The sequence below is a fragment of the Gallus gallus genome, chromosome 7 (assembly GCF_016699485.2).
Source record: "Gallus gallus isolate bGalGal1 chromosome 7, bGalGal1.mat.broiler.GRCg7b, whole genome shotgun sequence".
Taxonomy (NCBI): Eukaryota; Metazoa; Chordata; class Aves; order Galliformes; family Phasianidae; genus Gallus; species Gallus gallus.
In genome coordinates, this window is record NC_052538.1 from 21,137,673 (window position 1) to 21,159,349 (window position 21,677).

At 37.6% G+C, this 21,677-nt stretch overlaps 2 protein-coding genes across 6 annotated transcripts in view; one reads left to right on the top strand and one right to left on the bottom strand.

Annotated features, from left to right (window-relative positions):
* Positions 1–21,677, top strand: part of RBMS1 (RNA binding motif single stranded interacting protein 1) — a 344,109-nt gene that overhangs the window by 92,089 nt on the left and 230,343 nt on the right. The window lies entirely within an intron of this gene.
* The window catches only part of TANK (TRAF family member associated NFKB activator), a 91,990-nt gene that overhangs the window by 61,483 nt on the left and 8,830 nt on the right, over positions 1–21,677 (bottom strand). The window lies entirely within an intron of this gene.

Here is a 21,677-nt window from a genome sequence, read left to right on the forward strand (position 1 = left end):
TCAATGATGTACTGACTTCACTGAAAACTACATTAGGTGTTTCCTGTTGTGGAGAGTAATACGCAAGTTCTTTGCATCAGATGAGCTCTGTGCTACTCAAGGATTTGCTCTGCAAAGTAGTTGCTGAGGCTGTCACACGCATAGCTTGCCAGATAACTCTCTTGTTATTAACTCACAAAGCAACATTTCTCAACATGCCTTCCTAGCCGTTTTAGCAGAATTTAGGTGATTAGAGTTGTAAAAACAAGACAACATAGGAAGAAATTTCTTTGTTATGAAGAACTGCATCACTGGATAGGAATAAAAGAAACAAGAATTGATAATTCTTTGTATTTTGGTACCTAAAAATATTGCCATAGCTGTAGATACTGTGTCAACTAGAGTTACCTCTGTAAATAGAGGTATACTTTTTCTGCAACAGGAATTTATTCTAATACTTTTATATTTTTCCTTCCTTAGCAGTATATTAACTACTGTACCATAAATACAGAAATCACTCCCAAGAATGTAACAAGCAGGATTCACACATTTAAATGAATTCAAAAAAAAAAAAAAAAAAAAGCTGAACTGTTTCCAAATTCTTCTATCCAAGCATCACTTAAGAAACTGTTTGTTCAGTTCAGTTTCATCTCTGCAGCTGCCAAACCACTTCAGTTCTGCCAGCTCTGCTCTGTGATTGCAAAATAAAGGGTGGTCACTTCACAGTGTATGCAAGAAATATTATAATTTTGTGAAAATGATGACATTTAAGAAATCGTTTCAATAGTAAATTACAGGGCTATCCTGGTACATGTCTACATGTCTATTTAGAAAGAAAAACCTGAAAGTTTTATATTTACTTCTCCATGCCTTCCTATAACATTCAGTACACAGAGTTTGCATTTTTGAAGGCTAGTACACTTCACTGCAGCTTACATTCATAAATATTTTTGTAGTATAATAGCCTGTCAAAACAAATCTGTTTTCCTCATTTCTGTGTGTGCAGAAGTACATTCTTACTGCTTTTTGTCCATCTCTAAAGTTAACGATAGAAATTGCGTGAGGTAGCAAAGCTTTTCTTTTTGTCAGTGCCATCAGTGCCTCTCCTCTTGAAAATCAGAGGTGTGAAAAAATCAAGTAAATAGCTCCTTATTATATGAAAAATGTTCCTACATAAATGCATTCATCATTTTTTTAATCTCATCTCTGGTGATCGGTGCCCCCTCCGTGCGTTCCGTGTGCAGAAGCACAGACATCGCAAATGAAGCTGCTACCTGTTTTAGTGAGACGAGACGCGAATGATTACCTTACCGCGGTCCTCTTTCCCATGTATTTCAGACATTTTCAGAAAAATGATCATAGCCTAAATGGAAGGTCTCCACTTCATGCAAAGCAAAAATGTAAATATTTCCTATTTCTTTAATCTCATGTAGTAAAGCAAAACAGAGAGGGAAAATGAGTAAGCCCGTTGCTTAATTCCTGTGCAGTTTTCTTCTCAGGGAAGTAATTTCCCTCAGATGAAGGAGAAATTAAAGTGTGCTTAGAAGGCAAGAAGGAACAGAATATTAACTACTTTTTAATTAAGAAAAATAATTATGTAAGTAGTGATACAGAAAAGCTGTTAGAAATAACAAAATAACAGGATGTCAGTTTCTGCAGTAGAAGTAGAAGGAAATTTTCATGGTTTTCTTCAATGGAACAAATGTAGAAATAATAACTTCTACAGCTTTTGGCTTTATCCTGTGACTAGCATCTCATACTGCCCAGGATGCTGTTTATATCAGACCAAGTTCTGTGTTTTTCTCACGATGACACGTAATTTGCTTGGTGGGAAATTTCCTTCCATTCAGAGCCTCATTATGGGGTGAGGGGTCCTTCAGAGGGCTGTTCTTTCTTCATCTTCAATTGTCACTGAGAAATATTAAAAAACTGACTGTAAGGCAATACCGAATTGTAACAGTAATGCATTGCACTCATTTTCCCCTTAATGTATATTGCCTTTTACTTTAATTCTGAATAATGTCTGATTTCAATAAAAATCATAGAAATAGGTATTTCACTTTTTCACTAGGAAGTAATTTTGAGAGAGTCGCTCCCTTTATTTTCATTCATACCAGCCCTGTAATTAGTCCTCGATGTAAATGCAGATTCAGAGGAATGGAAGTGACGGTAGCATGCCTCTTATGTGGGATGTTATGTAAGCATTAGTGTTTGCTTGTCAAATGCTATTTCCACGTACCCCTCTGTAGACCCACTGAACTGAATATAGGCATAGGTACATCCTCTATCAAATCTCTAACCCAGAGAAACGTGCCCTGTTACAGCACAGCCTCGTGCCAATCGCCGCCTCAGTAAACACTGCCACATCATGATGACTGCTCTCCAAGAATTAGCAATGAGTTTGTTTATAATCAAGTTTATCAATATTTATAAAGTACTGTACTTAGGGGGATAATATATTGATAAAATACAGTTCTAAAATGCATTACATTTCCACATTATATTTAATGGCTAAAAATACATGTAGTGGGTGTGGAGTAATAGGGGCCATACCCCGCCCCCACAAACAGTTTCTTTATCACCCCATCTGCTACCCCAAATGCTAACTCTCAGGAACACCACTGCTTTGCAGCATGTTTTATTATTCAAGCTTTGGTGGGAGGAGAGCTGCAGAAAGAAAGTGTTAACTGTAGAGGAAGGGAGGGTCAAACTAAGACCCAGAATAAGCTGTATTGCTCCACTAATGCCAGGACAGTGGCACAGACTTCCACTGGACCTAAACTGGCTACTAAACACCATTAGATTATATCAAAACCTGCTAGGAAAAAAAAAAAAGGAACAGTGAGAAGGAGGTCTGAACACATTTGTCAAAGAATTAATAAAGAGGCTAAAGGTATTTATGTAGGCAGGGAACATATGGAAGAGGAACAAGGCAGACTTTGAGAAGAAATTATTTAGCTTAATTAAAAAAAAAACCACACACACACACAAAAGAAAAAATCTCCCCCCTAAAAAAAAAACAAAAAAAAAACCAACACCACCACCACCAAAAATAAAAAACAAAAAACAAAAAACAAAAACCATCAAAAAAACCACCCGCATCAAAACAAAGATAAGAGATGGAAAAAAAATGAAAGCGTACACTTTTTTCATATTGCCTTTCTATTTTTCCAGAAGGAAGCAGTGGGGGGGGTGTGATCCAAAGCGCACAGAATTCAAGCAAAAATTCCTTTGGAATTTTGGAAAGAAAGAATGCTGCTAGATAAGTATCAAATACTGATGAGTGTTAATGGGGGTTTTAGAGACAAAGCGTCCAGTTTGAAGCACTTATTGGCGATGTCTACACTATCACCACTTGCCAAAAACATTTCCATCACTATGTAATGGCTGAGCTTTATAAGTGATTTCCAACATTTAAATCGATCCAGCTCAGCGCAGGTGAGGAGGTGGCTGAATGTAACTCACTGAGACAATTTTGAGGATGGCAACATTTTTCTTAAATATAAGTCAAATTCAGTATATGATTTCATTTGGGGAAGAAAAAAACAGTGGGGAAAAATGCAAAAGAGAAAGCAAGAAATTGAAAGCATTTTTTGGATATAAACAAAATTTAAAAATGTGATTTTTGATCTTAGTAATTTTTTTCCTTTAAAATTGACCTACTTAATTAATATGGAAGAATCCTGACAAAAAGCAAAGTGCTTTGTTGTAGGACAATTCAGATTGTTTAGGGCAACAGAAAAGTAATGATAACTCTCATTATGTGATTCATCTGTCAGTCCGAAAATGCTGCTACTCATACTGCTCTTGGTTAGGTAACGCACTTTTAGCCAAAATGACTAGCCAATATTCGGGGCCTCGCTGGCACATGTCTGTTAGGATGTGAAACTGACAGTCCGAATCAGGTTTTCCTTCCAAAATATCCCATTTATTTACAGTGACAACATAAAGATCTTCCCTGAAATCAGTCAGAACAAACAAGGTGTGCTTTTTGTATTTCTAGTTGCATTTCCTGAACTGATACTCTATGTCTGGGGTGCTGGCTTGTCCTTGTAAGGACCTTACCTTGTAAGGTTTCTTTGTGTTTGTTGCTGTTGTTTTATCTACTTTATTCTGTCCTCAGGTGTTACATAGTTGTATGTTGGTGTTTATTTTTATAGAATAGATTGGCCTATATGCTAAAAAGTACAGCATGTGCCAGTATATCCAAGGGTCAATATGTTCAGTGAAAAGAAAATTTTACCCCTGACCCTACAGTAATTGTTCGTCAAGCTACCAAGGTGAGGAAAGCAAGCATTATACCAGAATTTATTAGTAACTTTCCTGTCTCTAGTTCTTTTTGCCCATAAACTCTGGTGAGAGCTCAGATTTAGAGTCAGTCCCAGGTAGCAAAGAGTTAATGTGATGGCCTCTTTATACTGAACTAAAATAGGACTTGGGGCAAGATAGAGGCTGTAAATATGGAAAAACTACAAGTCGACATTAGAAACTTTGGAAAGTTCAATTTTGGTTAAACTGAACAGTGTCCTGTTAATTTTCAGGATGAGGGCATTTTTACTGTTCTCCCCCTCTCCCCTACTGGATAATCAAATCCTAGTATGATGGAGTCAGGTTTTAATTTTCCATGCCAAAAAATTCCATACTCAGAAGCAATCATTTATGAAGTACTATTAAAAGCCAAATTCTGTTTTATCTATATGGCCTTTCCTCAAATGAACGTACTCTCTCCTGCTGGTTGAGATGTGTTAGCTGACACTCTTCATCACCAGAAATGGCTCTGGACTGAGTCATGATTGAGTATGGGATGTCCTATATTGGGATGGCTGCGGTAGTTTCCTGCCCACGCTGCAGAACAGTTCAGACACAGAACTGCAGCTACAGAATTGCAAATAAGATCTTGGCATTTGTGTAATAAACTTGAGCAGTTCAGTTACTGCTTTCTGAGTAGCGGAGCCAGCCCTGTATTCAGGACAGGAATCTCTAGAGAAGCAAGAAAAAGAGGGATGTGAAATTCTGTATCTTTCTCAACATAAGCCATCCACGCTTGTGAATCAGATCACCATGCTGTCTTGACTGCTGTGGTATGTATCCTGCAGGACACTTTGAAATGAAAGATATTGTGTGAATTACAATGTGAATGCACTGAAGTTAGGAGAAACAGCTATTTGGTAATCTTCAGACAATGATTTTGTACATGGCTAGTCTGAGATTCACAGTTTATTATTCCAATAAATGGGAAATTTGACATGATAGTGAAAACAAAGAACGCTTCAAGTTTCAAAATTAAGGAAAATAGTAGCACATTGTCACAGAGAACATGTGTGCAGTGTTACGGTTTTACAGAGAAAGGAATTAATCATTCCAGACACAGTCAGTTTAAAGTATGACACAAACCTTGTTTTGCAGAATTTCAGGCTCATGTAGGAAAGACTTACAACTGCAGACAATGACTGGAAGGAAAGAAACCCTCACTGGTTACCTGGAATATTTAAGCATGACATTCCCAACTCAGTAGGGAAGGACTGAGACTCACAAATTGTCTGCTATCTAATTGTCTCTTGGCTCAGCTTGGGAAATGCAAATAGAACTAGACTGCAAAAATTGGTTCAAGAAGCCCTAACAGGATATCAAGCACTAAGCAGTATACAGCAGATGGTAAAAGATTTTTAAAAAGCAGTCTTCAATAGTCTAGGGAGTTAGGAAATGGCAGGTGGAGCAGGAACTGTAACAGGTTATAAATTGTCAATAATTTCCTTTTCAGTGGCAATGAAACTGCTCTTGAAATCACCAAAAGGTTATAGAGACACACTGTAATTGGAAGACACACACCTCAAGTGAGAACTGACACAAAGATGTAACAACTACAAAAACTGCAGAGAAAGAATGTAATCTTCTGAATTAGCATTTATGAGCTAATGAAGAATTATGATCCGTCCAGAAAATCTTGGACCTAGATGCATTTAAAGGTTGCGTGAAAAAAACAAAAGCTACAAACTAAGATGATTACACAGCCTATCTTAAGCATAAGGGACATAAGAACTTTGCACTTAGACACTTCAAGTTGACAACTGAAACAGATAACGAAGCTCAGAAGAAAAACACTGTGTGTCACAGGAGACTGCATCTGAGTGATGCAGAGGACGCGTGTGTGTACACAAACAGGTCTAGGATTTTATCTGCATTGGGTGTGTGTCTGATTTACCAGCTACGTCCATTGACTTCTTCAGTCTCCAACAAAATGGTAAGGAAATTGAAGGTGCGACTCTCGCCAATATACCAGTTGTAAAAATGACTACAAATAACTGTTAACATTTGGTCAAATTGGTTATTTTCTGGCCCCTTATCTTCTTGCTACGGTAGGCAATTGTCTCCTTTCCCTATGCTTCAAGTCAACCATTCTGTCTTTGGCAGAACAAACATACTGGCAGGAGAAATTAGAAAAGAAAGTGAAATTACTGTTGTCAAGCAGATACAGAGTGAGTGGAGGATGCTGTAAAGTTTCAAGGAAATGGAAAAGAAAATTAGAATGTAATTATCTTGGTTGGTCTGCATTTAAATAGCCTGGAACAATAGCACAAAAGACAGATGTGAACTTTCCCATTCATCTTAATGGGGCATTAACAGCAAAACATAATTATGACAACTTTAATGCTAGCAGTGTTAACTGTTCCATTACTGAATTATATACCAGACGTATCCATTGCAGCACCACTTCATTTCTTTAGAGCTTACATATTTATTAACATTTCATTCTTCTTAAATGATTACTTAGAAAAATACTGCTGGAGCCTACAAAATGTTTAAAACCAGAATGGCACGAGAGGCAATTCAGAATCACACATAAAATGGTTGCTTTCAGATCTTTTACTTTAATTGTTCATTGATCCTTGATGTTTGGTTGTCCTAATACTGTTTTTCCACTACAAAGAAGTCTGATAGCTTCAGACTTTCTCCACTCTCTGATCTTATAAGGAACTCTTAAAATATTTAGAAGTCAGTTTGAGACTTTCAAAAAATTCCAGTAAAATTGGACTACTGACAAAGAAGAATGTCATGCAGCTGTAGCCTAGAGAGACAAAGGTTAAGAGACCAAGGTCTCAGAAAGCTGATAGTTATGTACTTTGTGGGGTATTAACTTGCATGAACAGGTATGTTTGGAGAAGTTTTGCATTTGCAAGTTAGCAGAAAAATATTCAATTCTCTGCCTTGGTCTTCTATCACTGTAACAACAGTAATGGAATAAAGCAGTTGAAGTCTTCCCACCTATTTAGCTCTGGAGCTGGAGGTAGACAATAAATCTTCTTCCTAGTCCTTATTTAAGGATTAGCCGTTGGACTTACTCCCTTGGCAAGTGAGAGTCCAAACACAGAGGGATTTACGTCTTTCATTTAAATGTCTGATAATTTGGACAGAACTATCAGATAAGTCAAAAGATCCCATCCTGTAACAACCTCAACACAGCATGTAAAGGAGGGACAATAAGCACAGGTTATGTGGATCACTGGAAGTAATCCCACTGATGATTTCTAGATGCTATACAAGCTCATAGAAAAAGAGACGATGCTCTTTGAGAAGCAAGGTCAAACTGTCAAGAAACAGATAACAAGGCTGTGCCAGAGGAAAGAAAACCTTAGAGATTCCTTTGTAGGTCAGTAGCTTTCTGTCAGCAATGTAGTGACTTCATTAGAGACCACTTATGTTTGTGTGTTTGTGTATACATGTATACATGCATGTGTAAGCACAAGTAAATGTTAATTTCTTGGAGATTCCTTGACTCCCCGAAGATTGCAGAAGAAACCCAAGGTGCTTGAATTTAGTGGGCGGAAAGTGGGTTAGAAATAGGACAGTTTATCAAATTATGGTGGTCCCATCCCACAGACTGTTGTCCTTTCTTTACAAGCTGTACAAATTCAGCCTTCAGCTACGTTTCCAACTTCAATTCCTTGTCACATTTCTCATTCCTGTCTCTCTGCTCAGCCAATGACAGCAGTGCCAATCCCCCAGTTGTTAAATCTATCTGAAAGCTTCCCCCCTCCTACTTTATATCACCCTAAAAGTGATTTTTGCAGCCTCTCCTCCAGAAAAAGTGAATTTGAACACAAAGATGGAATATTTGAGCCAATGAGAGAAGTAAAAAGAGAATCCTTGAGTCTTTTCTTTAACTCGTGTTACCCTACGCACATTAAAGGAAGGAGGATGTCCCTTTAAATAGTTTGGGAGCCCTCTAGTGATTCTTGCTGCCTTTTGCTGAAGAAGCGGTGAAATCCTCCCCCGTTCCCACGGAGGTAGGTGGAGGGGCCTCGGCACACAGCTCACGAACCCAGTATTGCCATCCCACGGCCCGGAGTTAGTTTCATAAATCCTTAATGTAGCACAGAGAACCAGAATAAAGTGATTTCCTTTCTGCAGTCACCACTGTTTGTCCATTTTATTCACCTCTGACATTCCCATTCTGCACAGTTTCAAGAGCTTTGAACTGTAGCAGCCCTTTGGCCCAGTTTGTGAAGGCCCTCCAGGGAAGAGCCCCAAGCACATTTGTGCCTGTGTGTGCTGTAAAGCCTTCCTTCCAGTTTGTAAGAACCACTGTAAATCCTGAGCCTTCAGATTACGGTGGGAGCTGCAGTGCTACCATTACAAGCTGAAAGCTCTTATAAAATATATTTTTGGGAGTCCTATTGAATCGCACAGTATATAGCATAATGTAATCAATACAAGAAGCTGCATATAAATAATCTGTTTGGATTCTCACACATTTTAAGATGAGAGAGGGCACCATTCCCAGCAGTACTCCCCCCCTCCCTCAGAGTTCACACCTTTTATGGGGGAAAATGATTGTAAAGTATTCATTTAAGCCAATAACCAAAGCTTATGTTATTCATTTCTCGGTGATATACATAGTGCTCTTTTTGTATACTATTAACTGTGGACATATGTTTTTCATTTGACTATGTTACTTACACACACAATTCTTTTAAAAAAATATGTAAAATATAACAGCTGCTGTAAAAAAAAAAATATTTTTAGATCTCTGAAGAGCCTAGCGAGCTGCAGCACACAACAAAAAACGGTTTGGTCTTTGTAACGTGTCCATAGTAAAATACGGAAGAATTTAATCCACTTGGTCATCTCCCTGAAATGGGGTGAACTGACACAATTACAGATGACAAAGCGCTTCTGTGGAGTTTATTCCATGGCTGTAGCAGAAAGGTCTCAATTGTTCACTGTATCAAAGAAATGATACAAACAATGGATCAGCCAACTTTTAAAACAGCAGTATAAAGGCAATTGTAAAGGCACCAACTGTATCATCTGAGCTCTGCTTTGACATTGCTGTTTTCTGATGGCAAAAATATACCTATTTCCTGCCAGTATAAGTGAGAGATTAAGGGGTAAATATAGAAAACCTAAAGTTTGCTTTGGATAAGAAGTTTTTTCTTTATGAATTATTGAATAAATCAAATATACTTGGTTCTTATCCCAACAGAGTGTGATGATTGCTAGCTTGAAAAAAAGTAGCAAGAGCAAACGTTGGCAAGAGTGAAGCATTATAATGTGATGGCTACAGAGATTCAGAGATAAGAAGGATTGTCAGTTACAGTAAATGCTATCAATGTTGGTAGAAGATATTTAAACTGTAATTCTACCTAGAATAAAGTACTGAAGATGGTGTTCATGGGTTGAAAGCAACCTCTGTGAACCTCTTGTAAGGAACAAATTCCACCACCAGGTAATGCATAGATGCAGATTTTTCTGTTGCCACGCTTTTGGCTGCTACTGTGTGAGGGAATGGCAAGTATGGAAAACTGCCAAAACTGAATGTCTTCTTCCTTCTCTTCCAGTTGATAAGACAGGAGAACTAAAACGTTTTTTTTTTTCTTTTTTTTTTTTCTTTTTTTTTTCCGAAATCAGTTATGCGGTATCTGGAAAGTAGGATGAGAAAACAAAATCTTTTTGAAGATCGCAGTCAGCCAGTGGTAGAGAACATACTGGGGAGGATCCTGCTCCCAGAGGAGCGCTGCCATCCCCTGCAGCAGCTGCAGCACCACGCTGCAAAGTTTCTGCTGCCGTTTGGTGGTGAATCACAGGCTGTAGTTGCACCAGGTCCTGCTCTGCCAGGTTCACATTGTATCATCCAAGTTAAATGTCTAGAAAATGGTTCTCATTTATTTGCGTGTGTGCTGTTTTTTCTCTGCCTATGTTTCTGTTTCCATAGTGCTAAGTCCAGTGAGTTTAGAAGTGCTCAGGGCATCCAAAGCTGTAGGCAGGGCCTTTGAAGCGCTTCTGTTCAGCTCTAGTGCCCAGGCCCTACTAAGCTGTGCAGACATCCTTGAGTAACGTCAAGACAGCTTTAGTCACATGAAGCTGCACTAGCAATTTCCAGCTGGCTTTCCACTAATTTTCAAAGTACTTGTTCTAAAGCAAGGATTTTATAATATTACCTTTAAAACTGAAATTTAGTTTATTTTAAACCCTTTGTTTAGCTTTATGTGTATGTCAGACTTTCCATGTATCAGATAATTTGACATCTGTATCCTCATCCCACAGGCTGACTCTGATGTTGGCTGGAAAGTGGTGTAATTAATCACTGCCAATATTTGGAAAGGGAATATGGGAATTTATCTAGGGAATTTTGGTTTTACTTGGAACCGGAAAGCCTGTGATCTCATGAGATATATTTATTTAGCTTGCATAAATTTTGCACTTTTTGTACATTAACTCAAAATAATCTTCGAAGTCATCAGGATAACCATAATGTTCTTTGGTATTTGAGAACTGACAGGTTCCAGGTCTTCACAACAGTTCTCTCTTGTTTTAGTTGTGTTTAAGTAGTATTTAATGAATACTGGTGGCGGTGTAGCATTTCTTGTAAAGAAATTTAACTGTGAAACCACTTTCAGTTTCTACTCTCTTAATAGTCACATATCTCCAGCAGAGATAGCTAATCTGAGACTCCTCACATTTGCTTTCCTCCCAAAAACCCTCGTTTTAATGTTGTTATATGAATTTTGTTTCCAGTTTCTGAACTGCCATTGTGTTGAGCTACTGAACTCCACTGCTTCCGGCCAATGGGAAGTTGTCTGCAATCCTGAGCTTTTGTTTGAGTAGATTTTTTTGTGTGAGCAGTAACTTCTATTGAATCCATACCCATAGCATTGCTGTTTTCTGTCATCTCAGAAGTTTGAAAGAATGGCAGATCAGCTTGATTTCAATGCCAAACACGTGCTATCGCAGTAGCACTCATCTGGATTCAGGCATAAGATGTAGACAAAGAACATGAGGTAAAGCTTGTTGTCAAGTTTGGCCTGTGATATTTATAAACCTTTGTCAGTGATCCAGCGATCTACTTAAACAGCATGGCAAACTTCATGTACTAAATTAGAACTGGATCTAACTTGCCCTCAAGCTTGCACACTTTGCCTGCAGATGCGTATTTACTACAGCAGCTCTTTGGCAGAGGAAAAATGCATAGCAGCAGCAATCGGGGATCAGCTTTCCACTGGCAGATTGCAACTGAATCCTGGTCTGAGGAACTAATACACTCATTCCACAGTCCGGAGGATAACACTGAACAGTTTGATTTTTAAAATGAAAAAAACAATCTGTGTATGTATTTTGTGTTGGGGGGGGAAGGGATGGGGGAACAAACTGTCTTTAAATTTTATGTGGATTTTTCTTTTACATAAGGGAAGCAGAAATGTGATTGTGAAATATTTGCACTTCTGGTAGATTTCTCAGTTCCTGCATTTCACATATGCAACATGCGTTGAACTTTTTTGCTGGGATGAAGCAAGACAAAGGCAATTCAGGGTGAACTGCTCCCAGCAAGTAAAAGTGCAACCATAAGAACATCTGGAAGAACCACGGAAACCCTGTATAGAGCAGTGCTGGTGAACTGCAGAGGTACAGAAAGCAGGATAGAGAAACCTCCTCATCATTTAAGCAGTAGTGTTGTTCAGACTCTAAGCTTTCTCAGGAGCTGTATTTTAAAGCAAAGTTGCTGATTTTATTGTATTTCACCCAAGGCAATTTGCTTTTGTTTGAACATAGCACATTTTTCTAGAGAAGAGATAAGAAAAATGAAGTTCAATTCAATATCAAAATAAGCAGAAAAGCTACAGTCATCAAGAAAACAAGAATTTTGAAAACATTTCAGTCTTCAAGTCACATTAACTCAAAATTGTAACAAGGACTGTTGCTTACTGCTTGGATTTTCTATGTCAGCAGCACATACTCATGAATGGACACTTCAGATTTTGAAATGAATTTCCAGTGGAATACTTAATGAAGTCTTGGGCTACGCAGAGGGCAGGATGCCACAAGTGCACTTCAGGTAAAGCTGCAGAGTTCTACCAGGGACCATGCCATTAGCATTTATGTCAGGGAGAGAGGCTGAGCTCCATAACCACTTGGCAGACTTATCAGTGCTATGATTGCCAATCTGACTGTTATTTGGGAAAGCTGTGGAGGTTGAATGTAAGCTATGAACTTTGGACTATAATGAGGAACCAGAAAAAATCCTGGTCAGAGAGAAGTTTAAAATACACTTGAAATCTAGATTGTATTTACATTTCAGAGAACATCTTCAGCTCTCGGGAAGGAAGATATACTGTTTTGCTAAGTGAAGGAAACTGAGGCAAAGGGGCAAACTTATATTTCCAAAATACCACACTGAGAAAAACTGGAAAAGTTCCTTAGCTGCTAGCTACAGTAAAGATTGCAGTACCTGAAAGTTGTTCTATTCTCTCTCACATTAAATCTACTGAAGAAATACCAAAATGGGATTCAAGCTCTGTGCACAAGTCAAAAGGCTGAAGTGATGCAGACAGAGAAGTTCTAGAAGAAGCAAACATTCCAGTGGCAAAATGTGCTGATCCTGTTGGCTTTTCTATAGAGACACTGAGAAGAGACAAGCTCCTCTGGAATCAGAGGAAGAGCTTAACTTCCAAGGGAAGTTCTTCATTCTTCCGTGATTACAAAGAAAGCCTGGGGAGACCATACCAGCAAAGCTGAAGATTGGTTTCTTATAGTACAAGTGAACGGTTTTATGATTTCCCATTTCTATAACATTCCTTCTTTCTTTTCCTCTGATATCTGGCATACACCTTATAAAATTGCTTATGAACTGCCCACTGGATTTCTGTACGAAGAAAACCTGTGGAAGTTCGGAAATGTTATTTTTTTTCACCTACATTTTAAAACCTCAGAAATTCACAGTAGTGCCTAAATCCACAAGGTGCTGGAATTTTCACCTTTTAAATGCTCTAAGAAGAACTGATTTTCCGTTAGTTTGTATAGTTCATGACAGGGTAGGGTACTGATACATAAATGAGGTTTGGAGACTATCTTAGTGTCAAAAATAATAAATTCTGCTAGTATGAATAAGATTATTACACCTGTAGCCAGTCAACAGTGGATTTTAATGTGCGAAGTGGCAGATTACCTTATGCCCCTCCCCGTTCCTGAGTTACTGCAGCTGAAATCCACCGAGACCATCCTAACTGGAAATTCTATTAATGGAATTGGTGGCTGGTAGGAAGTTTTGCATCTTTGACACTGGATTTCTTCTCACGTTTCTTGAGTTATGATCACATGCATTTGCTTGCCTATTTGTTGTACTTATTTTTTCTCCTCCATACTTGTACATCACTTTTGTGTAATGTTGTGCAGTAAAGATGAACTACTGGGAGGGGCTTCACATTTGATGGATCAGTTATTTAATAGTATATTTTTTAGATTAACAATGGCACTCAGAAATCTAGGCAAGCACTTTTATATCCCACAGCATTAAATATCCCCATTCTACCAAATAAAAATGCAACACCGGGAAAAAAAAAACAAAACAAAATTAGCTTTTTAAGATAAAAGTAACTCACTTCACAATGACAATCTTTTTCTTTCTCTTCAGAGTCCAGACAATGCTTTTCATCTCTGTCTCTCCTGTATATTATTTGCAGACTTACTAAATGATACTGCTGCTTATGGCACTCATTTTTTGCAAACAGTTCTGCATCTGCATATTTTAACATAATAATTTCTAGCTGAAATGCCTGAGAGCCTCAGAGACACAGACATTCTGCCTGGTTTTGTGACATATCAGCAAATATGAAGAAGTCAGTTCCTATCCCCAGAAGCTAAAAGTTCAGATCAACAGAGAGAAGGGTACTAAAAGAGAAAATAAGAAAAAAATGAGGCAGTATTAATAGGTGAGTTAGTTGTTGGCTGGCTAATGTTGGTTTATTTAGAGGTATCAAGACAATGGAAAGTTTGAAGGAGATATGTGAAGATAGTGGGGTGTTTTTATCAGTAAATAACCATGTAGTCTTAAATTAGAACTTCACTCTGATGGTTATGACTCCCACTTCCACAAGTTATCAGAAACACAATCCCTGCCACTACTATATTTCCTGCATAAAGCATATTGCTATTTTACAACTGATATGTGAAAAAGAAAGTGATGAAAATTCAGTGGCACTGATCCATATTTTTTGTGTCTTGGTCTTTTCCAAAAAACTTTCTGTCATTTTTGAGTAGCAACAAAGATTCCTTCCAACTTTTTGTTTCTGAAGCAGCTTTTCCAGCTGATGAAAGTGTTAGGAGAAGACCATGCAAGAGGGCAAGAAAACCTTACATTAATTCACTCTCATTTTTCAGCAGAGAACATACTGAAGTAAGATATTAATTGGCAAAATCTGGCATAATACCATACATTAATCTCACAAATATTTTTGGTAATGTGTTTCTCTCTCACATCCCAGCTGCATTAGAATCAAAGAAATAAATTTTTACAATATAATTTGGAATTGTTTAACCTTTTCCTGCTAATAAAATCATTCTTTATAGGCTCTGATTTTGCACTGACTGGCAGTAATATACTTTGTGTAGTAATTACACTGTCATTCCATTTTTCCATCTGGATGAATAAGCTTATATAACTGAGAGGTGCCTTGTTGAATCAATGAAACATAGTATAATGTAACCACTTTCCCTATGAGCCGAGGCTGGCTCAATTTTCAGTCTTGAAGAAAAGAGATGATACTTTGAAATTAATTTTATGGATCACATTTTAATTTTCCACTCAAGTGTTTTTTACATGGTTTTAGGTTGAATTTGTTTGTGGCAGGATGAGGTCAGATGCAAGCAGTAGTACCAAGTACTTCAGGCTTGACTCTTGGTTTGCTCTGCAGGATAATGTCTGTGCATTTCCTAAATGACAATGAAAACTATTTCTGCTTCTATTTCTATTCCCCTACTCAACATTGTTAGCATCATTCTGTGTTTCTTATTCCACCTTAAAAGTTGTTACTGACAACTGATCCTAGGAGATAGGGCAATATACAGCAGCTGTTCAAGAAACTTCAGGCAAAAAAAGTGCAGAAGGACTCCTCCAGACTTGACCATCCAGGTGAGCAAAAGGCTTGTCCTCAACTACACTGGTTGTCATGAATAGCTGAGAAAGGTACTGTTGAAAGGCAGCATAAGCCAGCAAAATCTTGTCTGGTTTGGTTTGGTTTGGTTTGGTTCTGCCTCCTGCTGGCAGTGGAAAAAAAAAACAAACCAAACCAACCAACCAACCAAACAAAAACTCCCAGAACACTGGCATTTTCCATGCACCACAATTTTCAGGCTGTTTTTAGGGCTTCTGTGCTATTAGAATGATGCAAAGTATTCCTTATATGAAAGTCGGTCATTTCTTGAACAACAACTCATGCAGTACTTATTGATTGGTGCTAGGAACCAACTGAAGGTCTGAGGGATTAATATCCCTCCACTTTTTCTCCAGATCTTGGTGTACTGTGACCAGAGATTCAGGTGGTCAGGCAAAAAACAACATCTGCAAGATTTGGAGGCTGCATTTAAGAGCAAATCTTAATCATTTTACCAGCCAGGATTACTATCTTCCAAATATTCGTATCTCTATCATAAATATATAGATTTTCACATTTTCCTAATAAATGAATGAAAATACCTTTTGGGGAATAAAGTGATATGTTTTTAAGACATTTGTTTACTTTTCTTGTAAGCTCCTGAGATGGCTAACATACTAGTTGTTAATCACACCATCTGTTCAAGCAGTGTTTGACTAAATGAATCAATTCATACTTTTTCTTCTTAAAGCAGTTTTTTACAGAACAATATGTTTGTGTCTATTACCCCATCATTTGGCAAAGTAATATGAGATATTTTAATTTTCCTATTTATTGTGCATGGATTTTCAATCTCCAAATATTTTTTTTTTAAATATGCATACAGCACAGAAAAGCTGTGTCTATTGATTTCTGTAGCACTGCAAACAGTGGAAAAATCTGTTCCATTCTGCTGTCAAATTCCAACCATCTGATTATATTTAAATGAGTTATTTCAACATGTTACTTTTGAATGGCCGTCGTGCAAGCCATTCCTAGCTCGTACCGAAGATGGCAGTGGTGCACAACCTAGCTTCTGGTGCTTATCCTTGAAGAATTTTTTCTCATATTTGTGTTAGAAATTCCAGGAAAGAGCAAATTAGAGAAGGACGATCCTGCAAGTGGGAATGGCATCCCTTTGTAGTTGTCTTTGTTTTTAACTGTTTTAATTTACACAATTGCAATCAGAATTTGGGCTAAATAAGGTAACTGAAGATTAAAAGCAATAGAAAAATCTCCTTGGGCTTTACACTAGAAGTTAAATGAATCACTTTTGAACTTCAGAAGGATTGCAACCGGTTTGTTTTTGTGTGTGCTTCCTAGTTTCAGTCAAAACCAAAACCCATCCGTGTCTTCATATCACATTTATCATTGTACTGACAAATCTTGGTCATTCCTGAAGCCTCATCTAAAAGGCTATTAGTTTCAAGTGAGTGTAGGTCATTTCTGACACATAGAAGCTGTGTACAAATACACCTGGATGAATTCCTGACACTTACTTTACCTTAAAGCACCTTTTTGAGGTTCACCCTAGCATAAATTTGAAGAGGAACGCTGGGCTGAGCACCAGTAAGAATCTGGCAGGCAGTAACTAAAACAGTTTCTGAATAAAAATGATGATTGAAGCCACAGCACTAGTACAAAACACAAAACAAAACAAAACAAAACAAAAACTTAAGAAAAAAAAAGAAAAGGACTTAAATATGCTATAAAGAGTAATCTTAAAGGAACACTGACTGGATGACTACCTTTTGCTGGGTAAAATACTGTCTGGAGGGCTGGGCCCAGAGGGTGGTGATTAATGGTGTTAAATTCAACTGGCAATCAGTCACAAATGGTGTTCCCCAAGGTTTGGTATTGGGGCCTGTCCTGTTTAATAACTTTATTCATGATCTGATGAGAGGATTAAGTGTACCCCCAGTAGATTTGCAGATGACACCAAGTTGGGAGGAAGTGTCGATTTGCCTGAGAATAGAAAGATCCTACAGAGGGATGTGGACAGGCTGGATTGCTGGGCTGAGGTCAATGGGATGAAGTTCAACAAGACCAATTGCTGGGTCGGGGCAATGCTACAGGCTTGGGGCAGAGTGTCTGGAAGACTGTGCAGACAAAAAGGAGCTGGAGGTGTTGGGTGACACTCAGCTGAACGTGAGCCAGCAGTGTGCCCACATGGCCAAGAAGCCCAGTGGCATCTGGCTTGTATCAGAAATAGTGTTGCCAGCAAGAGCAGGAAAGTGATCAACCCCCTGTACTCAGCTCTGGTGAGGCCAGGCCATTTGGGCCCCTCACTACCAGAAAGATGCTGAGAACATGGAGTGTGTCCACAGAAGGATAATGTAGCTGGTGAGGGGTCTGAAGCACAAATTTTATGGGGAGTGGCTGAGGGAACTGGGATTATTTAGTCTGGAGGAGGCTCAGAGGAGATCTTATTGCCCTCTACAACTCACTGAAAGGAGGTTGTGGTGAGGTGGGGAATCAGTCTCTTCTCCTCAGTAACTAGTAATAGAATGAGAGGGAATGGCCTCAAGTTGTACTGGGGGAGATTCAGGTGGGATATTAGGAATAATTTCTTCTCCAAAAAAGTGGTCATGTACTGGAATGGGCTGCCCAGGGAGGTGGTTGAGTCACAATACCTGGAGGTGTTCAAAAAACGTGTAGATGTGGTACTAAGAAACATGGTTTAGTGAACAATATTGGTGGCAGATGGACAACTGGACTAGATGTTCTTATTGGTCTTTCTAACCTTAATGATTCTATGATACTAATGATTAATCGTTATAATGGACTGAGCATAGGTTTTGATACCATGGTGGTATCGCAGCTGATAACAGATCCGAAAGGCTATATCCTATTTACCAGAGCACTTATGAAAGAGTAAGTACTTTTCCTCACTCCTGTGATATCACTATCCTTTATAAGAGAGGCAACTGTGTCCTCAAAGGCAAATGTCTATTAAATCTTTTAAAGAAAAAAAAGTTCAGAAACAGTGGCTCATTCAGATTCTGTTTTTCAACCTGAGTCTTACTGTCAAAATTCATATATAGGCAGGTTACTTAACCAGCAAATGTTTATTAAATTAATGAATAGTGCTGATGAGATCTAAACAGAGTCTTTATCATCCCTTGGTTTATTAGGTTTTATTTATTCTTTTTTTTATTTTTATTTTTTAATATAATAGAGATAGAATGTAAAAGAGCAAATGTGTCTGGGAAAAGACTTAATATTTTCAGGCTGTAAATTGCAGTCAGTGTGGTATTGTGCCAGTGGAACATTGTTGTCTGGATGGATTGCACATAGAGGAGTCTGTAACATAGGCTTCAAAAAGATGAACACCTTATGAACTAGGTTCATAGCCTTGAACTGACACTAAGTGTGAACTAGAAACCATGGAAAAATATAGAACAATTGATTGTTTTCTCAAGTGTCCTGGTAAGGTAATAAGCTGCTGACTTATTTTACAGAAGGTAGAGATTTTTTATTTCTTCTGTTTTAATTGCAAGCTAATGTTAATCTCCTCAACGTATTGCATAAATCATTGTGAGTTAATTCCTCTGAGAAAAAGGATTATTTCTTGGCATCCTGAAGACAAAAGAAGACATTCTTTCACACTTCAAACCCCATTTCAAATCTAAATATTTAGCATTTAACAAACTTGATCCACTGTGTTGCTGTGAATCACAAGGTTTATTTGACAATGGAGGGGCCCATACCTTCAGCAGAAGGAAAGCACAGGTTCATGATTAATCTTACAGTCTCAGTTAGGTGTTGCTTAAGTTTCAGCCACTATTCACTCCAGTCCTGGTAGTATTAATTTTTGGAATTTATTTCATGTCATTAATTTCCTCTACTGGAGAGACATTGTTCTCACATTATTGACAATAAAGATGTTTCATGTCTTCACACCATTCCTAATGGCTTATTTCTAGATGTAGAGAAAGGCAGGCAGTGAGGGAGGGAGGAAGAGAGAGAAAAAGAAAGAGAGGAAAAAGAAAGGATAGCCATATGCTTTGTAGGCCTCTGGAGGACAAAGGCAGTGATTGGAGTTGTTATAATGGTACACAGTTCACTTGTGCTCTCAGGGGTCAATGATACCTCACTGAAGTCAGCAGAGAAGGCAATATTGAGACCAAGATTTAGTTTCCAGTTTTACAGCCTTATAGAAGTCCCACTGGGAAGTCTTTCCCTGAGTCCTGATCTATCTTCAGAAACAAATGTAAGCTACATCAGAGAATTTCAACTTGTCTATGTTGTAGTTTATTTATTTGAATATCAAAACTTTGATTTTTACTTGTTTTTTCAACATTTTCAAAACATTGGTTTTTCTTGTTTAAGGGGGTACAGAAGATGGCTTTTGCAGTGTGAGGTTATCCAGTTGTCACATCAGATCACTGAGAAATCCAGGTAGAGCTATGGCATCACTGTGAAACTGCTCGTACACTGCTTTATCTGGTTAATTAGAAAGGATATCTAGGGGGTTTATGTCAACTTGAATAATGATGCCTTCTTTCTATACATATTAGAATTCTCCTTGAAAATCTAGTAAGCAACATTACCCTGTTGAGACTGTAGATGTTATTCAGCAGATAGATCAGGTATGACATTTTAAAAAGGAAAGAATTACCTTTTTTTTTTTTTCCTGCTAAAAGAACTGTATTTATCTTCTTTATGTTAATAATCTGACAAATTTGACTTCCTTAGCATTCATATCTCTTTTGCAATAATCTTTTTCAATGGATAGAGTTCTTCTTTAAGAGTTCAATGTGTTCTTGATCTTTTGATTGACCAGCACTTTTACAATTTTCTAATTCTGAAAGCATAAAATATTTCATGATACAATCTGATCTCCTTATTGCTTGTATATGCAATAAGCTGAATTTGTGTAGTCATTATTTGTATGGGGGATCACTGACACATATATAAATACCGGAGATTACTGTAGGATTATTTTTGTAATTGCACTTTTTGTAAGTAGAAAGTAGATCATATGTAATGGTGTTGTATGTAGAAACGGTGATGCAAGTGGTTACTCTTGTTGTAAAAGCTATTTTATGGATTTGCAATTGACCTTTTCTAAAACCTGAACTATTTTACAATAACGGTGGGTTTTCTTCTCTGAAATTTAATTTTTCTTGACCACTAAAATAATCTAAAATCTTTTGTTTTAATCAATTTAGATCCACGATTTCACTGAAAAATAGTTTGTACTACGTGATTATTTTAATTCTTTCTTTTTTGTAAGTAAACACATTAAAATGAATAATTTGAAGGAAAAAAAAACAAAAAAAAAAACAAGGGCTAAACCAAGACCTGTATTATTTAATGATGTTACAAGATTATTTATGTCAAGTTAGAAAGTAAGATGCTTCTGGTTATAAATAGAGCAATATTCCACTTGTATTGAAGAAGGTTGTCACTGGTCTATAGAGGTAAAGGTTTTCATTAAATTTCTCCTCAATTTTGTGCTATAACTGACTGGGAAATGACAAAAGAGAAAGTACCACCTGAGAGCTCCTAATGAACGGCATTCAAACAGAAGAGGCTTCTTCAAATTTTGTGATTCTACCTGCATTGAAAACTACCATCTATTTGTATTACTCTATGTCCAGCTCACTAAAATTTGAGTTCAGAAGTCTGTGTAATCTTATTCTACGTCGGTGCAATAGCTTGAGGTGTTAGGAAATAAGTTCACTCTCATGAGTGCCTATTGTTGCAGCAGGAATAAAATGGAAACAAATTGAAATCGATAATAACTTTCTCCCTGATCTTTTGCTATTTCAAGCTTTAGGAGGTCAAAAACTGTTAGCTATTATTACCTCTCTGTTTAGATATGGCTTTCTGTCCCGTGTAAAAGATGCAGAACATTTTGCCAGTAATAAGGTTATTGGTAATTTTTATTCCGTATTTTCGGTTAAATAGAGAACTCGGTGAATCCCCAGATGTCAGAAATAAATCTGCAGAAAACACCCTAAATCTCTTTTGGCAAAGAGTTCAAGTATATAAGTGCAATACCATCAAAAAGAGATTGCACTCTCCTATTCATCAATAGTAGAAACAGATTATTGTAAGTTTTAATATACTATCTCCAAAGAGCCATGTGATATCGTACCCTATTTACCAGACAATGCCCTGTAAAGATCTCCCAAATGCAGTGAGCTTTAAGTTCATGGGCTTATGCTGTTTACCAGCATCATGCTGCTAATTCCTTACATATCTTCTAACTGCTGCTTAGATGATAAAGTTACAGTTATAGCAGATTAGAAAGGAATAAGATGAAAGAAAAGAAAGATGAGCAAG